The following is a 20630-nucleotide window of genomic DNA, read 5'->3' as shown; positions in this document are numbered from 1 at the left end:
CAGGACAGTGCCTTGAGGCAAAGGTGACAAATGCATTCTGTACCTTGTTGTGTGCTCTGCTTCGTGGTGCCTCTCTGCATCTTATTGATGCGGGAAACTGGAATATTTTGACCATATGATAATGGAAGCAAAATTAAGTCGGCAAGTAAACATGCAGGCAAGCTTTTATTGGGGCTTCCATTTAGGAAGGGAGACATTTCCTATGGAAGATGTCAGCTGGCTCCCTGAAAGAAGGGAAGGAACTCATCCTAGGGGTCACTTTAGGGGCAGGAATGTGAGTTGGCTTTCGGTGTATTCAACTCAAACACCTGGCCCTGTGCTAAAGGTAAGTTACTGCAGTTATTCAAGAGATCGTACACAGGAGAGCCTGGCCTTAAGATATACCTCTGATGTAGCTGAGGTGGGCTCCTGGGATCTGCTGTCAGGCCATGAGCCAAGGCCCGAAAGTACACTTGTCCTTTTCCCTATGGTGGTCCCTCTCTCATTAGGACCATTTCTGTCTCCTATAATCTTTTCAAGTGGGTTTGTTCAGTAAACAGCCTCGGACAATACAGTGTCTGTCTCCTATGGTGTCATCAGGTAGATTTGGTTTATGGCAAGGATTATAAAGATAACAACTCCTGGGACAAAACGTGGATGGATTTGCCAGAAGTGCCCTCATAAAAATGGGGGTTCCGAAGCTCCGATTCTTGAGCTGGGCTGAAGAACGGCCACTAGGCTCTACCTCCACACCATCTCCAGGAGACTGGGAGGGCAAGGGGAACTGGTGTGAACACAAAGCTCACCATTCCTGCAGTGCTCTGAGCAGTGAAGTCCTTTGCCTCTGACCTAGGAGTATTATGTCTTCTGCCAACATCTGTGAAAAGATGGCAAGCTGTCTTGTTGGACTGTGAGTACCAAAAAATCTCAGGTCCTTCATAGTTCCTGATGTGCTTATGTAGTTATGTGCATAATAACATAAAGAATAATCAATATTATTAATGGACAGTTATTAATACTTGGTAAATTATTATTGGTAATTAGTGAGCTTCATTTTATTAATTCTAATTAGCAGTTTGTTGTAATAGCTGACACGTATTAGGCACTTACTGAATACTGGATATTGCTAAACACATCATTTCATTTTCACAAGAACCCTATGAAATAGGAGCTGGATCAAGATTTGGAGCGTGAACTGTCTCAGCCATGCAACTGGAGGAGAAACCTGGATACGAGGTCCCTCTGTCTGATTGTAAAAGGGTGACTATAACCATCTTCCTCCCATTCAACCTCCAGATTTGTTAACTTCAGGGAGGTATTAGGGCTGGGAAAAGCTAAACTGGAGATTAGACGAGAACAGAGGTGGAAAAGAGCCTTGGAATCTGCTATTTACTGAATGCTTCTGTCCCCAAAATCCATATGTTGAAATCTGACTCCAGTGTGATGGTACAGGGGTGGGGGACAGATGGAACCTCATGAAGGGACCAGTGCCCTTATGAAAGAGCCCTGGGGAACTCCCCCCTTTTACCACGTGAGGGTGCAGTGCAAATGGTCGTGTATGAAACAGGGCCTCCCCGCCACCCAAATCTGCTGCACCTTGGACTTTTCAGCCTCCAGAATGGTGAGAAGTGACTGTTGTTTATGATCCACCAAGGCTGTGGCATTCTGTTAAAGCAGCCCAAACAGACCAAGACAGAACCACAGGTCAGTCACTGTTACAGGCAAAGCTAGTTAAAGCAGGAAATTGGGGGGAGAAAACACCATCCCTGGCTGTCTTACAACAGGTAAATGTCCATTCATTGTGGCTTGTTTTTTTTTATGTGACACCAAGCCCTTTCTTTGTACCTGAGTCTGCTGACCAGACTTCTAAGTCACTGTTATCAAGTAACCATGTGAAATTCATTGTTTACCAGTTTGGGATTCTCTCTTCTAATACATCAAGTAGCATGAATACAGCATCCTTGTAGCTTTGCTGGATTCTGCCCTCTATTCTTCATCATCATCTTGTTCATCCCTTATTAATAGCCCCATCAATTGATTGACTGATTTGTAGCAATAGCATTTACTTAAGATTTTCCTAGAAGTGACTTCCTCTTCGTAATCATCTTCTAATGGTTTATGTAATATTTAATTATAACAGTATACTAACCAGGCTGGATCCAAGCCGCTGACTCTTGGGAAGTGAGCAATTCAGCGGGGCTGGAAGGGGCAGAGGTGCCCTGTGTTCTAGAGGGGAGGGCCATGGGCCAGGTGCAGGTGTGCAACAGACCATGGGCAGCTGCCTGTGTGCTTGAGGAGCAAGGGCACAGGTTAAGCCAGCAAGTCCCTCTCCAGAGAGCTCGTCTTGTGCTGGGCAGGAGGCACTCGCTGAATCCACAGAAATGGGAGGAAGAGACACTGAATCTCCCAAACCTCATCTTGAAAATTCAGTGCTCACAGGATGCTGCCACTTCAGCAAGCCCGTGGAGAGGTGAAACGATGCTACTGGAATGCATTTATGCTGAACAATGCCTGCCTGGTTTTCTTTCTTACTGAATATAGTATCCTAGAATATTGGTACCTACTAAATGTATTTAAGGACTCATCTAGGTAATGTGAAAATTAAAGGGACCTTTATTAGATAAACATAAGCTGCTGCTAAAAAGAAATTCACCTGTCCTAATCCATCCTTATCTTATATGGACCCGAGCAGGGCAGTCCACACTCCCCTGTCTGCATGGGAGGAAGGCGAGATGGTCTTAGCTTGTTAGCCTTCCTTCCTCCACAATCATAATTAATAAAACTTATATTGACTTTTTTGAAAAGTTACATCTGGCTCAATGTTGGCAATGTGAGGGTTTTGTTTGTTTTTGTTTTCCAGTTTTTGAAGCACTAATCATTGAACCCAGGATCTCATACATTCTAGGCAAGTGTTTTACTACTGAGCCACACCCCAGTGTCCCACTTTTTGAGACAAGGTCTCACTGAATTGTCCAGGCTGGCCTCAAACTTCTGATCCTCCTGCCTCAGGCTCCCAAGTAGCTGGGATTACAGGCGTGCACCACCACACCCAACTGGTTTCATTTTTATTGTGAAGGTTCTGCTTTTCAAAAACAATGGTGCTCATCATCCTGGCTGGCATGACTAACTCAGCAAACATCTTTCTAAACTTTTTTAGAAGGAATATCAGTCCCTGAAAATTTAATTTAAAATCTCCTGCACATAAACATTTTCTACTTACGGGAACAAAGTTATTTCCAAATAGCATCTCCAAGCTGAACCGAATCTTTTTTGAAAATACTCTTTGTTTATTGCATGTTTTGTCTGTAACTTCTGGCCAGCCACGGGAGGGGAGGAGCCTATTATAAGGACCATTCACTGCATGTCATTGCACTGAAAAGTAAGTTATAATCCTTGGGAGGATGGCAGTTGCAAGGGAAACAGCCCTGGGCTCCCTGTGGGTTGTCTTTTTCTTTTACATGCCCCGTTTGTATGCAAAATTTTGTTAGTATTTATATGGCCATCTCAGAAATTTTGGCTGGCTCAAGAGAACTAATCACCTGGTGGACATTTACCTCCCCACACTAACTGCTAATCTAATGATGACTGAAAAATACCCCCAAAGCATAAGAACCACAACTAAGCCTTAGCTCACACTTTGTGTAGGTAGACTCTGCCTCTCAGAATCACCTGAAAACTTTAACCACAAAAACCTTGGTCCCACTCCAACACTGCCTTAGAGGCTCAGGGTGTCCTGGTATCTGGTTTTAGTTTCTGAAAGAGCCCCTCCCCGCCTGCATGATTCTGATTTTGGGAAACACTGCCACTAAAAGACCTTTAAAAACAGAGTTCTAGTCCTTTGAGGGTAACTTCAAAGTGCATACCATTTAAATCTGCTTTCTCTGCCTCATATGAACTACAGATGGTCCCCAGCTTGCAAGGGTTTGATTTAGGAATTTTCAGCTTTTAGATGATGTGAAAGCTATTTGCATTCAGTAGAACCCATATTTCAAATTTTGAATTTGGATGTTTCCCTGAGGTAATGATATGGTTCAGTCCTTTCTGGTGAGGCTGGACAGCCAGCCACAACTCCAGGCAATCCTGCAATCACAGGATAATGACCGATTCTCCACAGGGGACAGCGTTGCTCTGCTAGGATGTTCAGAGTTTGGGTGTACTCAGTGCATTTCAACATGATATTTCCAACTTGCAAACAGTTTGTCAGGAGGTGACCCCATCATTGATAAGGTGTGTCTGTAGTTACTGCCCACCTGAGGTTCCATAGATGCTTCAGAGCCGTGCTGAGCATGAAGCTGGCACCCAAGGCCACAGGGAAGAGGGCACATCATGGGAGTCCTAGTAGGACCCCACCCTCCTCACACTGTCCCTGTCCACTGTGGGTGACTGAAAAGGAACAGCTGGAGGAATAGAAAGCCAGGCAGATGGCAAGGGGCCCATAGAACCCCCATCCATCCAAGGTGGGGTCACCCCTCCCTCCTTTCCCTGACACCAGCCTCAGTTTGCCTCTTGGAGACTCCTTTCCCCCTTCAGCTGCTGAGTACATTTGGACCAACTGCACTTTCATTTTTTAATTTTTAATTGAGACACAATAAGTATTCATTTTTATGAGGTGCAAGGTACACTGGTCATTTCTCCCTGTGATCCTGGGGTTGCCTGGGAGTTGGGTCTGTACTGTATCTACACATGTATTCAGTGTGTAATGATCATATTTGAGAAATCAGCACATCCATCACCTCACACATCCTATAAAACTGGCTTGGGGAAAGGGGGTGTGTGCCAGGGTCCCAGTGTCCCCCAGTGAGGTGCCCGGAGTCTCTCCTTCCCTTTCTCAATCTGTACCAGGGATGCCAAGCCCCGCCCGGCTGAGCAGAAGGTCCCTGGCTCCTCCAGGAAGCTCCAACCACAGGAAAAGTTTTGCGATTCTCCAGCCTCGTTAGCACTGAGAACGTCACAATTTGCAGAAGTTTCCTGGCTGCCTCTGACTTTTCAAGCTGCACATCGGATTCCCACCCTCCAAATCCAAAGTTGTGCTTTTCAAGTTTAGTTCAGTCATGCACATTCTCCCTTGGAAGCCTCTCACTTGTAAAGGTTTAGAGGAAAGATTCTCACAAAGGAAAGTGAGTTTGGAGCCCATTTCCTCCTGCCCCCGTGGAGGCTGGAGTCCCCCTTTGTGCACAGAAGGCTTGGCTGACCGGGAGGGGAGCGGGGAGGAACTGGGAGTGTGCCCCATTGCCACCCAAGGCTCCAAGCACCCCAGCTCTGGATTTCTGTCGTCATTCACAGCACCCTGTGGTTGTTTTTTTGTTTTTTTTTTTAAGGAAGTAAAGAAAGAAAAAGTATCTTCATGCTTGGGCCAGGGTTGTAGTTCAGTGGTAGAACACTTGCCTAGCACACTGGGTTCGACCCTCAGCACCACATAAAAATAAATAAAATTAAATGAAGGTAGTGTGTCTATCTATAACTAAAAAAAAAAAAGAAAGAAAAGAAAATTTTAAAAAAATCTTCATGCTTGACCATAAGGATTTTCAGCACAGCATATATTAAGATATTGTTAATATCTTTTCCATGTATTACTTTTTTTTTCTTCTCTTTTAGTCGCTGCTGAAATGTTTTATAAGACTTTGCTTTAAAGCAAACTAGTTGGAGCCTGCTGTGGTAAAAACAGTTCCTCTCTGGTTTCCTGTTGGCCCTGCAGGGTGAGACTCCTGTCGACTCTGCCCCCTCCCCCTGGCCCTCCTGCCCTGCTAGGGACCAGCCTGAAGCCTCCTCTGCCTGTGGGTTCTCTGGTCAAGTGTAATGAGGTCTCTTTCCTGCCCCACCTGCCTCTTGTTTGTCTAAGCTGCCCTCCCGGCAAACACAGATGGTCAGGGCCAGAACAAGAGTGTCCTGGGGCAGAGAGGTGCAGATGAAGAGTGGGAACCCTGCAAGGTGGAACCCGGAATGGGCGGGGACAGACTTACCAGAAGGTAGAAGTTCATGCTGCCAACCTGAGACTAGAAACCACAGGAAACTTAGGTTTGGCACCCTTTTCATTTGGGGTCATTCCGGAATGCCCATGTTCATCATGGGAGGCTGCTGCCAGCCCTTCCCAGTCTCCCCAAGAGAGGAGAGACTGGGACTGAGGTGTCTGATGAGAAACACCTGGGCTTCTAGATGCGTCGGGGAAGGAATGACTTAATTTAAATGTTCTCTTTGGTTCTTCTGCAGCGATAAAGAAGAAATGTTGAAGGTGGGAAAGAAGTCAAGCACATGGGTGTGAGCCCAGAAGGGATTTGGGAAAAGGATGGGGTCAACCTGGGATCTCATCTCCCTAACAGGTCAAGGGTCTGGATTTCTTTGAGCCTTGCTTTATGTTGTGTGGCACTAATTTAAGTATCAAGTTGTTGTGTGTAACTGTTTTAGTGGGTTGTTTTTTTTTTTTTGCGATTATTAAATGAAAAGCCATGTGACATATGTCCATGGTAATGCTCCCAAAAGGAACCAAGCCATTGAAACCACAGACAACTCTGGGGACAGTACCTGGAAAGAGACTTCTGTAGCTTCAGGACTTCAAACTTGTAGGATGGAAGGAAGTCAGTGCCACACACTTGCTACCTTAAATCTTTGACCTTAAATTTAAGCCAATTCCTTTGGATTTAGTGCAGCAATACCCAGGCTATTGAAAGCAGAGTGACTTTAAAATATAAAACATAGGGTTTATTTACAGTAAAAATAATTGACATTCATTGAGTGATCACTATGTGCAAGGTGGGGGCTCCAAGCTTTACAGAAGTTACCTCCCAATAATCCCATGGGTAGCTATTGCTGTTGTCCCCTTTCTGCAGAGTGAGAAATGGAGGCAATAAAGACATTAAGTGACTTGTCAAGGTCATCTGTTTACTAAATGTTAAAGCAATCTTTGAACCCAGTGGCTCAGGATCCAAAGCCAACCTCTCTTACTCATGATAGTGTTGCTAGTTATATGAGAATGTGAGTATATAAAAAATAATTACCCCGTGTGACCATAGGTCAGGTAGTCCACATCACTGAATGCTTGCTAGGTCTCAGGCAAGCACTTGACCCTGCTCATGCACCTCTTCATTCAACCCTGTTAATAACCGACAAGAAAGGTGCTTCAGGGATCCTGGTTTCTGGATGAGACCAGGGGGACTCAGGAAGGCTGAGGGACTTGCCTAAGGTGGCAGAGCAAGTTAGTGCTGGAAATGGCGTGCACACCCAGAGTCTCACCCTGGAGTCCCAGGGTCTAGTGATGAAACTAATCTCATATCAACCACAACCTTCCTGCTCAGCCCATGTGTGAACTGATATGCATTTATAAGATAGTCAACTTGCAGTGAATGAATTAAATTCCATGTCCTGGGTTCCAGGAAACCAAATGGCCCGTGTGAAGGTTGAATTCATTGCTTTGGCCCAGATAGCTCCATACATAGCTTTTTACCTATAGGGGCTCTTTTTCTTTGGCAGGGGGAACAAAAAAGTATTATTTTTAATTTTATTTCTTCTTTTTGAAATATTACACATACATGGAGTATAACTTATTCTAATTAGGGTCCTAGTTTGGTTGTATATGATGCAGAGTGACCCTGGTTGTATATTCAGGTATAAGGCTAGGAAAGTTATGTCTGATTAATTCTATTGTCCATTATATTCTCCTCTCCCACCTTTCCTTCCATTCCCCTTTGTCTAATGCAATGAGTCTTCTTCTCTCTACACTCCTTTGTTGTGCATTAGCATCCACATATCAGAGAGAATATCTGGCCTTTGGTTTTTTGGGGACTGGCTTATTTTACTTAGCATGTTATTCTCCAGTTCCATCCATTTACCAGCAAATGCTATGATTTCATTTTTCTTTATGGCTCAGTAATATACCATTGTGTATATATAACATATTTTCTTTACCCATTCATCTGCTGAAGGACACCCGGTTTGGTTCCATAGCCTAGCTATTAGGAATTGAGCTGCTATAAACATTGATGTTGTAGTGTTACTATAGTATGCTGATTTTAAGTCCTTTGAGTGTATACTGAGAAGTGGGATAACTGGGTCAAATAGTGGTTCTATTCCAAGTTTTCTAAGGAATCTCCATACTGCTTTCCATAGTGGTTGCACCAGTTTGGAGTCCCACCAGCAATGTATGAGTGTGCCTTTTCCCCCACATCCTCGCCAACAATTATTGTTACTTGTATTCTTGATAATTGATAGTCGGACTGGAGTGAGATGGAATCTCAGTATAATTTTAATTTGTATTTCTCTAACTGCTAGAGGTGTTAAACATTTTTTTCATATATTTGTTGACCACTCATACTTCTTCTTCCGTGAAGAGTCTGTTTAGTTCCTTTGCCCATTTATTGATTGGGTTATTTGTTATTTTGGTGTTATGCTGGAGATTAATGCTCTGAGGTGCAGGTGGTAAAGGTTTTCTCCCATTCTGTAGGCTCTCCATGTTCTTGATTATTTCCTTTGCTGTGAGGAAGCTTCTTATTTTAACTAGAGAGAGTCTTAATATATGAAACTGGATCAAGAATATACAGATTGTTCATGAACTTTCTAGTTGTCCTTCCTTGCTGAAGGCATTAGCTGAATTACATCTGCCTCTATCCCAGCTACCTTGGATTGGCATTTTATTTAGATCACTAAGCAGTACCTTGCTCCTTAAAGAAAAGGACTCTTTTTGTTTACCTTAGTTTTGGTTAATACAGCCTCAGTTTCTTTGTGTGCAAAATGAGATTAGATTGTTCACAATCAAGGTGTCTAGTGAGTCTCTGCAAACCAAACTCCTTCTGGATGTAACAGAACCATGGGACAATGGCTCCTAGTGCTATGAGCCTCTGGTCTGCCTCCTAGAGAGTTTCTTCAGGCAGTGTAGACAATTACTCTTGCTGCCTAAGGTATTGCCTCAAACTCGATAATTTCAAATGATCAACATTTCATTATGTCCATGCATTTTGTAAGCCAGGAATTTGAAAAGAGCACAACAGAGGTGTCACTGTTTGTTCATTGTTCCACAATGTCTGAGGCCTCAGCCTAGAAGACTCCAAGGTGGTGGTGGGGGGGCAAGGTGTAACTTGATAGCTGGAGACTTACATCATCTCGTGATATATCTTAGCCTCTTCATGCTGCTACAACAAAATGCCTTAGGTTGGGTAAGTTGTTAACAATATAAATTTATTGCTACAGTTCTGGAAGCTGGGAAATTCAAGACTAAGGCAGCTGTAGATTCAGAGTCTGGTGAGGTCCCACTTTCTACCTCAAAGGTAAAGCCTTCTTGCTGTGTCCTCCTATGGCAGAAAGGCAAAAAGGCTCCCAGTGGCCTCTTTTGTAAGGGCACTAATCCCATTCATGGGGACTCTGCCTTCCACGACTAGTCACCTCTGAATGGCTCCACCTTTTAATACCATCACCGGAGGGATCAGGTTCCAACATGTGATTTAGGGGGAGACCCAGAAATTCGGATCCTAGCAAGGTACCTTCACTGTCCCATCTGGTGCATGGCAAGGACTGCAGGGACGCAAAGGTTAAGACCTGCAGACCAGAGATCTCACATGGGACCCCTCTAAGGAAGGCCTCCTTCCAGCACGGTGACTGTGGGCTAGTCAGGCTTCTTGCAGGGTGGCTCCGCAATCCAAGTGTGAGTGTTCGGGAAACAAGAAGGAAGCTGTGTCATCTTTCATGGAAGTCACAGAAGTCTGATGGCATCATTTCCTCAGTACTATGTATATTGTCAACATAGTCATACCACTTCTTTTTTTAATTCTATTTTTAAAAAGTTTTTATAGTTGTCGATGGATAGAATGTCTTTATTTTATTTGTTTATTTTCATAAGGTGCTGAGGATCGAACCCAGTGTCTCACATGTGCTAGGCAAGCCCTCTGCCACTGAGCTACAGCCCCAGCCCCATCATACCACTTTTTAAAAAAAAAATTTTTTTTAGATGTTGATGAGCCTTTATTTTATTCATTTATTTATATGCAGTGCTGAAAATTGAACCCAGTGCCTCACACATGCTGGCAAGTGCTCTACCACTGAGCCACAAACCAGCCACCTTACCACTTCTTAATGGGGGATATCGTAGTCCATTTTATGTTGCTATATCAAAATACCTGAGGCTGTGTATTTTATAAAGAAGAGAGTTTCTCAGCTCTTAGTTTTGGACAGTGAAGGTCTCATCTCTCCAGCCTCTGGTAAGGACCTCAAGGTGGATGGCATTACATTGGCAGGAAAATGTGAAAGTGATCATATAGTGAGATGCAAAGCCAGAGAAGGATTCAGGAGTCAATCCACTCTTATGGGAGCTAACCAGGGTCCCGTGGGAACTCATTGAGGTCCCAGAGGAACCGCATTAATCCCTTCAGCGGATGATGCCCCAGTGACCTAACTTCTTCCCAGGAAGCCTTAGTTCTTAAATGTCCCACCACCTCAGCACCCCCACACTGAGGACCAGGCTTCCAACACATGGCCCCCAGGGACCTGTCCAAGCATAGAAGAGGATGGCCAGGTGGCATCATGAGCAGCAGTAGCACAGGAGTCATGTTGGGGCCACCTGGAACTCCGCCATAATGAGTCCAGGAAGATCAAGGGGAAATCAGACTCATTGCCTATAAAGCAGCCTCAGTGCCACAGGACAAAGAGAAGGGCGGTCACTGCAACCTCTGAGGGAAAGCTGAGTTTCTGACATGGTGCTGTTTGCCTGGTTCTTTGTGAGAGCTCATAGGAAGGGGCAGAGTGAGAGTTCCAGAAGTTCAGTTTGTGAGGCCCTGAAGAAAGACCCGGCAGACAGAGAAACCGAGAGGTCTCAGGGGGCAGTACCAGTAGCAAAGAGCTCAGCCGCGGCCTGGGAACGTGGCCTAGAGAATTAGCAAATGCTACACAATTAGGACACAGGATAGAGGCTGGCTCCCGGCTCTGGATGCACTGATTCCCTGGTAAGGTCAGGACTCCTTACTTGGAGAATAGCACGTGTGATGTGCTCAAGTCGTAATTACACTTAGGTTATGCTTTTTAGGAATCTGCTGATTTCTGTAGTTTGTGTCTGCCCACGATTCCTACCCCCCTCTTCTGGTAACAGACTGGAACTGTTGATCCCCCTCCTGGGGCTGTTAACACAGGGTCTGTGACTCTGGTCCTTGGGGCTCATGATTCAGACTGGCTTCATGCAACAACGTATGTGATAATTGGTTCTGAAAATGTGCATGTGTGCATGCATGTAAGCGTGCATGCGTGTGTGTGTGTGTGTGTGTGTGTGGTGTTTAACATGGGACCAGAACTCATTCTTGGGGATTGCCATAGCTTCTGGGAAAGAGAATCTTCTGGTTTTGAGGTGATGTGTGCTAAGGATCACATGAGCCTGGGGCCGAGACAGAGATACAGACAGAGATACTGACAGAGAGACAGGGACTGAGAGACACAGCATCATCTGAACCGTTGGCAGCTACGTGTGGAGCCAGGTTACCCACTGGATACCCCAATCCATTTAATCAATGGATTCCCTTTTTAAGGTAGGACAGTTCCACCTGGGATTCGGTCACTTGTGACCATGAGGTCTTAGTGTATGAGCAACACTCCACAGCAGATCCTGCTCATCACATTCAAGTCTCTTGCCCTCATTATGGTCACCTGGGTGGAAGGGCTGCTCCGAGTATTGATGGTGGTCCTGACCAGAGATTCCCCATATCTTAACCCCTCAGCTTCTGGAGTTCACTCTGGGCAGAGAGGTGAACAACATTCCTCTTTGGTGATTCATGCAACTTAAAAGATATGTGCTTGGCCTTCAGGGACAAACTGGTGGCAACAAATGTCCCTCACATTCCTAACAGGATTTTGGAAGGCAAGGATCATAGAGGAAAGTTTACTGGTTGCAAGGAAAGAAAACTCAAAAATAAAAATATTTTCTTAAAAAATAGAAACTTCTTTTTTCCTCCAGTGCAGATTCATTTTTCCACATTCAAGCTATCATTTCTTATAATTTTATGTACTGAAGTCTTAGCCCTGCCCTTGAACCTGGCTCCTGCCAGCCCACAGGCTGCTTCCCAATCAGCTGGAGATTCCAGAGTTACCACTGTGATCAAGACTTCTCCTTGCATTTCTAGGCCCCTTTGCTGTAAAAAGGTTGGTTTTAGTTTTAAATTCTTTTTCCTTTTCTTCTGTATCATTAAATTTCACTGTATTTGAAGAGATTTGTGTTTCAGGGAGGTATATGTATTTTTGTTCTTGTACTTATTTGCTGACTTATTTTTAATGGAATAAGATTGATATAATCTTAGAATCATGGACACAACTTCCATCTATGGCTTCTCTGGGAAGCCATATGGATTATCTGTTATATTTTTTGAAAATACATACTTTTAAAAATTCACATATACATAAAAATATATCTGTATGCTGTGTACTTTTTATATATCAATCCTCGCATAGAAAATAATACATAATAAATATTTATTTATAAAATAATAGCAGCTGTGATCTTTAAAATGGGATAGTTTTTAAAAAGCTTGTCACCACAAAACCCCTGAGCCTCCTGCTGTACAAACTTGACTCTCTTAACTGAGACCTTATGGCATTTCTTTTCATATTTCTAGATAGTACGCTCTTTCTACTCTTTATCATTTTAGATGTTATCTTTTGACTTCCTGTTATCTTAGAGTCTATGTCTCTCTGCTATTCTTCCCCTCCTGCATTTTATCTCTGCCCATCCTACCTATATAGTGTGTCACAATTTTTAACCTTATTGTGACCACATCAATATTGCTCCCTGTTTAGCCTAAAAGTGAAATGTAATGCATGTTTCCCTCTAGTACAACTGTTTGTTCACCGTCTCATTTTGTCCCCTGGCTGGGTTTTCTATGTACCATATTTAATTTTTTTCCAAGTGCACCATCAATTCTACCAGGTACCTAAAATACTATTTCCCAAATGCTTAAATAGATTAATAAATACTCAATTCCATTTTTCTCTGTGTACTCTCCCTTCCACAGCCCTGGTCCCTCCTGTCCCAATCCATTGACTGCTTGCTGGGCTTGTGGCACATTTGTCTCTGTGCCATGGTCTGTGGCGTTACCAAGGTTTTCTATCTCTCCTGCGATGCCTGGATTTGCTGGGTATCACGATACAGTGAGATGACTGAGGCCATTCTGGCCAAAGGTCCAAACTAACTGGAAACTCTAGCAAAAAGTGACTTCTCTCTTCTACAGGAACCCCAGGGAGGGCTCCAGTTGACTCTGTGTGGTCCCCTGGCCACACCTGCCAGGGAGAGATGGGAGTGCTCGGAGAACCCCTGTGACTGCCCTCCCTTTCTGAAGACGTGGAACCAGGGAAGGGTGGGTAGTCTCTGAAAGAAGGGGTCTGGCTGGATTCACTCCCCATGTCTACTGCTGGAGCGAACAAAGAAGCGACAGACAGAATGGCATTAACTGGGGAACCACATGATTGGGGTTCTGTTCTTGGTTGCACCTACTAAGTAGTTGCATGAAAATTGACCTTTCTACACCTCAATGTCCGATCTAGATTTGAGCTTCTAGTATTATCCATGACTCCCAGATCTTCCTTCTGTCCAATAAGAGCTTGTGATACAAGGGATGCACTGGCATGGACCTAGGTTCAACCACAAAACAATAATGGAAGATAAAATAGAAACAGACGATCAATGTCTAAATCAATAACCAGCATGGACTAAGCTTTTACTATGGGTTGGCTAGGCATTGTTGAATGCTTATTTGGATGATCACATCTGTAATTTCCATGAACTCTTTGAAGTTCTTGGGCTGATTCATTTCAGAGTGTCATGTTTTAATCATCCCATGCCTCAGTTTTATCTGTAAAAGGGGGATCATAACCTTATCTGCTGCTGGAGGATTAAGTGAAATGACTCATGTGAAGCACTGAGAAGTGCCGGAAGACAAGAACCATCAAGGTTATGAGTTATTTTTCTTGATGGTTTTCTCCATCAGGGGCACTTTAGGGAGAACATTCTCCTCTGCTCAGTATCCCTTTCTCCGTCTACCTTTCCTCATACAAAACTGTGTTGCAATATTTTGCTACTAGCACTCCTTCTGCGTCCTTTTTAAATGACTCTGATCATTTTAGGGTAGAAAGGTGATGAATATACTCAATCTGCCGCTGGTAATCACTATCAGCTTTAAACTTTTAGTAATTAAGTTTTATTAATTTTTATCTGGTTTTATCTAACCCATGAAATTCCTGAAAGGATCCCAATCGTGCAAGTTTTCTCTTCCTTATCAGTAAAGTGTGAATAATAATCTCCATGGGTTTATATAGTAGTGTCAGGTTTTTTCATGTTGATCTCTAATTCCATTCCATTATGATCTGATAAAATGCAGGGAATTGTATTTTTTTTTGTATTTTCTAAGAGATGTTTTGTGGCCCAAAATATGACCTGTCTTCGAGAAAGTTCCATGAGCCACTGAGAGGAAAATGTATTCATCTGTTATTGGATGAAATATACGATAGGTATCTTCTAAGTCATTTTGATTTATAATATTTTTCATGTCCAAAAAGTCTTTACTGAGGGTCTGTCTGGGTGACCTATCGGTGAGACAGGTGTGTTGAAATCGCCTAGTATTGTTATACTGGGGTCTATCTGAGACTTAAATTCATGTAGTGTGTCTTTTATGTAATTAGGTGCACCAGTGTTTGGGGCATAAACATTTACTATTATTTTATCTACTTGCAATAATAAATGAAATTAGGTAAATAGTCACACATAAATCTCCAGCTTGGTGACTGGGACCTAGGAAGGCTGCATGAACATTTGTGGTGCTCCACTCCCATCTTCTTTATCTCAACACATCTCAAGATGCCCAGCTCTAGTTAGCCACTGCAGAGGCTTCCCTCTGAGCTGGGCCAGCTGGTGCAAGTAGTGCATTTCCTCTCCTGTGCCAAGAAAGACATCAGTGAGTGGGTTCAATTTCTGTGGGGTAAATCACAGGCAGTCAGCTGGCGGGCCACTCTGTCATAAGGTACAGCACTGAGTCACTGAGTGGCAGGGAGATGAGTGTACCCAAGAGTTCTTTGCTGGCATGTGGTCTAAGAAGGTAGCTCGCGCTCTGACCTGGCAACTTCCAACAGGGAGACCCCGAGAGCGCTTGCCGTTGGCTCACTCATGTATCCGTTCATTTATTCTGCGAATGTTAATCGAGTGATTGCAGTATACCAGGGGCTGGATGGCTCCGGGGACAAGACAGATGAGGTCTGTGCTGCCGTGAGTGCCCCATCCCACTGGGGTGGGGTCGGACAGACTGAAAATTTGAATTCCAGGATCCCTAAATGAAGTTTGATTGGCACACAGCCATGCTCATTCATTTACAGCTATTTGTGCCACAGTAGTGAAATTGAGAGATGACCACAGAGAGCATATAGCCTGCAAAGCCTCAAATATTGACCATTAGCCCTTCACAAAGCGTTTACTGCCTGTTGTAGAATTTAGAGCTGAACAATAACCCTTCACAAGATCCATCAGCAGAAGATTCAAATCCCAACTCTTACTCAGAGGAGTCAGGATTTTCTATGACATAGCAAAGCCACTACCGTTTCTTAGGGGATAGTGTATTAAAATGTTAAAAATAGGCCAATTATAAGTAATTTTAGGTAGTTTGGAAAATACTGAAAAGTAGGCAGAAGAGAATAAAATAGCCTTTATTTCCATCACTTGTAGGTATGAATTATTAATATTGGGGGTTTATTCTACCAGTACTTTCTCTTATTGTAAATTCTTTTGTGTGTAATTTGTCTGCACACAGTAAATGCAGTGTTTGGATAGGGCTTGAGTGTGTTTCCAAGGGTCTTTGTGATTAGGTCACTAGGGGCATCTCCCTCGGGAGAGAGTCATGTAGTTCTTGTGGGATTCAGGTTAGTGCCCTCAAGAGTTAGTTATGGCTGGGGATGTAGCTCAGTTGGTAGAGTGCTTGCCTTGCATGCACAAGGCCCTGGGTTCAATCCCCAGCACCACACACACACAAACAGTTATAGAAGAGGGAGCCCGACTTCTCCCACTCTGGTTTCCTGTCTTGCCATGTGATCGCTTACTCTCACATGTTCTTCTTCCATGATATCAACTGCCATAATGTCCTCACCAGAGCCAGCACAATGCTATTTGCACTTTCAGTCTCCAAAATGTGAACTGATCAATCTCTCTTCTTTATAGAGTACTCTGCCTCAGGTATTTGTTACAGTAGAGAAAATAGATGATATATAATATATTAATATAATTTCCATTAAAACCTATCAGAAATCTATTTCATGATAAAAGAAACTAGAGGGGAGTGGGTTTTGGGGACTTAATATAACTGTACGACATAGAGGTATTACTGCCTCAGGCATGTCTGGATCCAGGAGCTCAGCGTACCAGATCCCTTTCTCCGTCTCTTGAATCTACTTCCTCCAATACATCATCTGGCAGCTCCTTTCTTCATAGAGACCAAAGGCTGCAGAACTTCCCATTGCACAGTTGCCATTGCCCCTTTTCTTCACCCAACAATCCTAATGGGAGAAAAGAAAGCATTTATTCCCCAAGGGAAACACATAAACTGAGCCTTTGTAGTGTGCCTGTTCAGGCTTGCTATAGTAAAATACCTGAGGCAGGGTAATTATAAATAATATAGATTTATTGCTCACAATTCTGGAGTCTGGGAAGTCCAAGATCAAGGTGCCAGAGAATTTGGTGTTTAGTGGAGCCTCACGCTGTTTCATGGCTTGTGCTTTCTTGCTGGGATCTCACGTAGGTGAGCACTCCCTTCTATCTCTTTTAAAAGGTCAAATTTCAGCCACAAGAGCATATCCCTTATGGCCTGCTCACTTCCCAGAGGCCCTACTTCATAATACTATTGCACCTGAGGTTACAATACAATCTCGCCATTGGGGGACTCGTTAACATTCAGGGCACAGTTCTGTGTGGTTCAAAGTATTTTTGAACAGTGAGTTTTCATGCTGCCTGGTTCACTTTACCGTGCCACAAGTGTTTAAACGGAGCCATCTGAGGAAATATTTTATCTCAGAGTTATAATCATTGGAGAGATGGGTCTGAGAAATTATCCAGTCTATTCTATCTTTTTATTGTGCTCAGTTAAGCTCTGCAGTCATCATCAGCATCACAGATTGACCTCTAAGGAACTGAAGGTACATAAAGGAAAAGTGATCTCCATGTCATTCAAGTAGCTGATGGTGGGGAGACAGAGCTAGAAGATTCCAAGATGTTCCCGCTCCTGTCTCTTAAATATCATCCCTGAGGCAAAATGTCAGGCCAGCAAAGCACTCTACCAGTGGACTGTGTCAGCCCCAGAGATCCTCAAAACGAAATGAGCCAGAGAACAACAATCTGGTTTTCTTTCCCACTTCTGGATTTACTGTTAAAAAAAAGGGGTGGGGCAGGATAGACAAGCCACAACGGCTGCTATTTGTTTGTTCCTCTTTGACAAAATATTAAAAAATATGACTTTTGGCTCAAGCTCAGTAAAGTTTCTGAAAGATTCTAGAGATTGCTGCTCTTCAAACGCTTCTCCTGCATCATCAGATTATTTGGCAACACTGTCTGCTCATTTATTCAGTTCATGTGGCAAGCGGTCCACTGTCCCTGGCGCCTTCACAAGCTGACCAGGCACGAAAGAGGAAGTGTTGTCCATCTGAAGGCGAATCTGTTGACAAGGACATGTGAGCATGAGCCTGCTGGAAGGGAAGGGACAGATCTGCAGACCAGAGCATGGCCACGAGGAGGATGTGGGTCTAATTCTCACACTGAGCAAGTGCTGCTCCTGGGACGGCCACCAAACACTGTGCAAGAGACCCCAGGGAGACAGATCTTTGTCCTGGCCCCCGGGGAGCTCAGAGTCAAGCACGGAGAGAGATCAGGACTTGGACAATACCGGGCAGGGGACTAAGTGTGGTGGGAAGAGTGGGATGACCTGGGAACCCGTCGGCAGTGGTCCACAGCAGAGACTGGAAGGACCAGGGGAGTCAGCCAGATGAGGGGAGAAGAAGGCAGAACCCAGGTAGTGCAAACACCAAAGTCAAAGCAAACTGCTGGTAGGATGGGGGCCAGGAATTTAGGGAACAGCAAAATCATCTAATTTGCTAAAAATGAAAAAAAAAATAAGGAACTACTCTATTCTTGTCTGGAGCTCCACAAAGCCATGCAGTTCTGTACACACACCACCCCCGCAACCTTGGGTTCCCTTTAGGACTCTAAGCTGACCTTCTTTTTCCCCTCTAGCCAGCTCTTAAACTTTTCCTGCTTTGGCTCAACTAAGGCTTGTTGATGCTAAGGTGTCAATGACTAGTAGGATAGTGCTATGATTTAGTTGACTAATTATTTTACACATCTAAAACATATTTTATGATCATTGTTAAAAATACTCAAAACATATTATTACTTTATTATTAATAACTTTTTCTTAGGGCCCTATTAGGATAGCTTGATGCTCCTGCTATGGAAGTTTCTGCCAGTGCCTGCTGAGCAGTTTCTGTGCCTGCTCTGTTGGCCCCTCTCTCAAGTACTCTCTGGGTTTCCCAGCCTCCACGGGCTTCACACATGGCCTGCCTATTCCTCTTTCGTCCGGCAGGGTTTCTCAGCCTTGCTTGTGAACTGTTGACTTGGATTGTGGCCTCACACCACTTGTGGCATGTGTGCACCTGCGTGCCGTGATATTGGAATAGGGCATGTCACCCGTGGCCTGGACTGGTATGTCGCAGGGTGGGCCAGGCTTCTCCAAGTCACTGCTTATCCAGGAAAAAGATCATATGTGGCTTTGGGAGAACTGTTGAGTTCCTGGGAAGTGATTTCTTTGTTAGGGAAAGCTTTCCATATGGCACCAGAGGCTGGGTTCAAATCCTAGAATGGCGTTTACTAGCTGGATGACCTGGAGCAAGATATTTAAGTTGTCTGTGCTTCTGCTTCTTTACCTATTACTGGGAATACTAGTAGTAGCTACCTAAAGTGGGGGGTTGTACAATTAAATGAATTAATACAGGTAGAGCTAGCACTTCATATGTGCTCAGTTAAGCTCTGCAGTCATCATCAGCATAACCTATTGACCTCTTCACACTGTCCTCTATTACAAAAATTGACCCTGACCAATTTTGGTATAAAAGTTTTTGTAGTTATTTAGGGACTTCATGTAAATAATGAGCAACATATAATCAGATACAATGCAGCATGGAAGTAGAAAAAGAAGTCTTTCTCAAATTCTGATTTTTTGAGATATCAACAGTAATGGCATAGTGTTTTAAAGACAATGACTGGTCAAAAGACCTGCATATGTATTTCTCCAAAAGATTATATAAATGGTTAATAAGCAGATATAAAGATGCTCAACACTACTAATCATCAGAGAAATGCAAGTCCAAACTAGAATGAGATTCCACTTTATACACATTAGGTTGACTATTAAAAAAAAACACCAGCCAGGTATGGTGGCATACACCTGTAATCCCAGCAGCTCCGGAGGGTGAAGCAGGAGGATTGTGAGTTCAAAGCCAGCCTCAACAAAAGTGAAGTGCTAAGCAACTCAGTGAGACTCTGTCTCTAAATCAAATACAAATTAGGGCTGGGGATGTGATTCAGTGATCAGGTGCCCCTAAGTTAAATCTCCAGTGCCCCCCACAAAAAAATACCAGAAAGTAATAAGTATAGACTGGGGGTATATCTCATTGGTAGACATTTTTCCATATATGTGTGAGGTCCTGGGTTCAATCCCCAGCAGTGCAAATACTAATAAATGTAGGAGAGGACGTGGAATAGTTGAAATTCTCAGATGTTGCTGGAGGGAATCTTTTCCACTCTGGAAAACAGTATAATTGTTCCTCAGAAAGTTAACAGAATTACCATGTGATCTGACAACCCCATTTGTGGTGTATACTTGAAAGAAGTAAAAGCCTAGATTCAAACAGATATTTGTACACCTATGTTCATAGAAGCATTATTCAAAATAGCCACAGAGTGAAAGCAACCTAAATGTCCATTGATAGATGAATAAATGGATAAAATGTGGCACATATGTGCGATGGAATATTATTCAGCCTTACAAGGAAGAAAATTCTGACATGTGCTACGACATGGATGAACTTTGAAAACATTATGCTAAGAGAAATAAGCCAGTCACAGAAGTACAAATACCATATGATTTCACTCACCTGAGGTGTCTAGAACAGTCAAACTCACAGAACAGAACAGTGGTTGCCAGAGGCTGGAAGGAGAGAGCGATAGGAAGTTAGCTTGTATTGGGTGTGGAGTTTCCATTTGGGAAAGAACAAAGTTCTGGAAACAGATGGTCGGTGATAGTCGCACAACAATGTGAACCTACTTAACAGTACAAATAGTTACCAAATAATACACTTAAAAGTAGCTAAAGTGGTAAACTTTGTTTGTATATTCCCCCTCCCACATACAAAGACAATGAATTTGGATAAAGACAGTGAGAAGTGAGTATAGGCTAGAAAATGTCACTGATTCTCTGTAGGAACCAGCTCGTTGCCACCACGCATTCATCCATGGGGTCATTCAGTGAATTCTGGATAACTGCATTCCACTTGCCAGGCATCATTCTTGTATGCAAATTAGAGCAAGTGGTCCACCTTCTCCCTTGGCAATCTTCCTGGGGGAGGAGGACATTTAACTGGACATCAGTCTACCAGCATGCTCTGCAAGG

General features: G+C 43.5%; 1 non-coding gene across 1 annotated transcript; it reads left to right on the top strand.

Annotated features, from left to right (window-relative positions):
• The first annotated feature begins 15869 nt into the window (after positions 1 to 15869).
• Positions 15870 to 15943, top strand: Trnaa-ugc (transfer RNA alanine (anticodon UGC)). The gene has a single exon. It is a non-coding gene; the product is annotated as a tRNA-Ala (tRNA).
• Positions 15944 to 20630: the final 4687 nt, after the last annotated feature.

Source organism: Marmota monax, unplaced genomic scaffold, assembly GCF_021218885.2.
Source record: "Marmota monax isolate L192 unplaced genomic scaffold, Marmota_monax_Labrador192_F-V1.1 WCK01_AAM20220418_F8-fsc00120, whole genome shotgun sequence".
Classification (NCBI taxonomy): domain Eukaryota; kingdom Metazoa; phylum Chordata; class Mammalia; order Rodentia; family Sciuridae; genus Marmota; species Marmota monax.
Note: the sequence above shows the minus strand (reverse complement) of the source record. Positions and strands in the feature narration are given on the sequence as shown.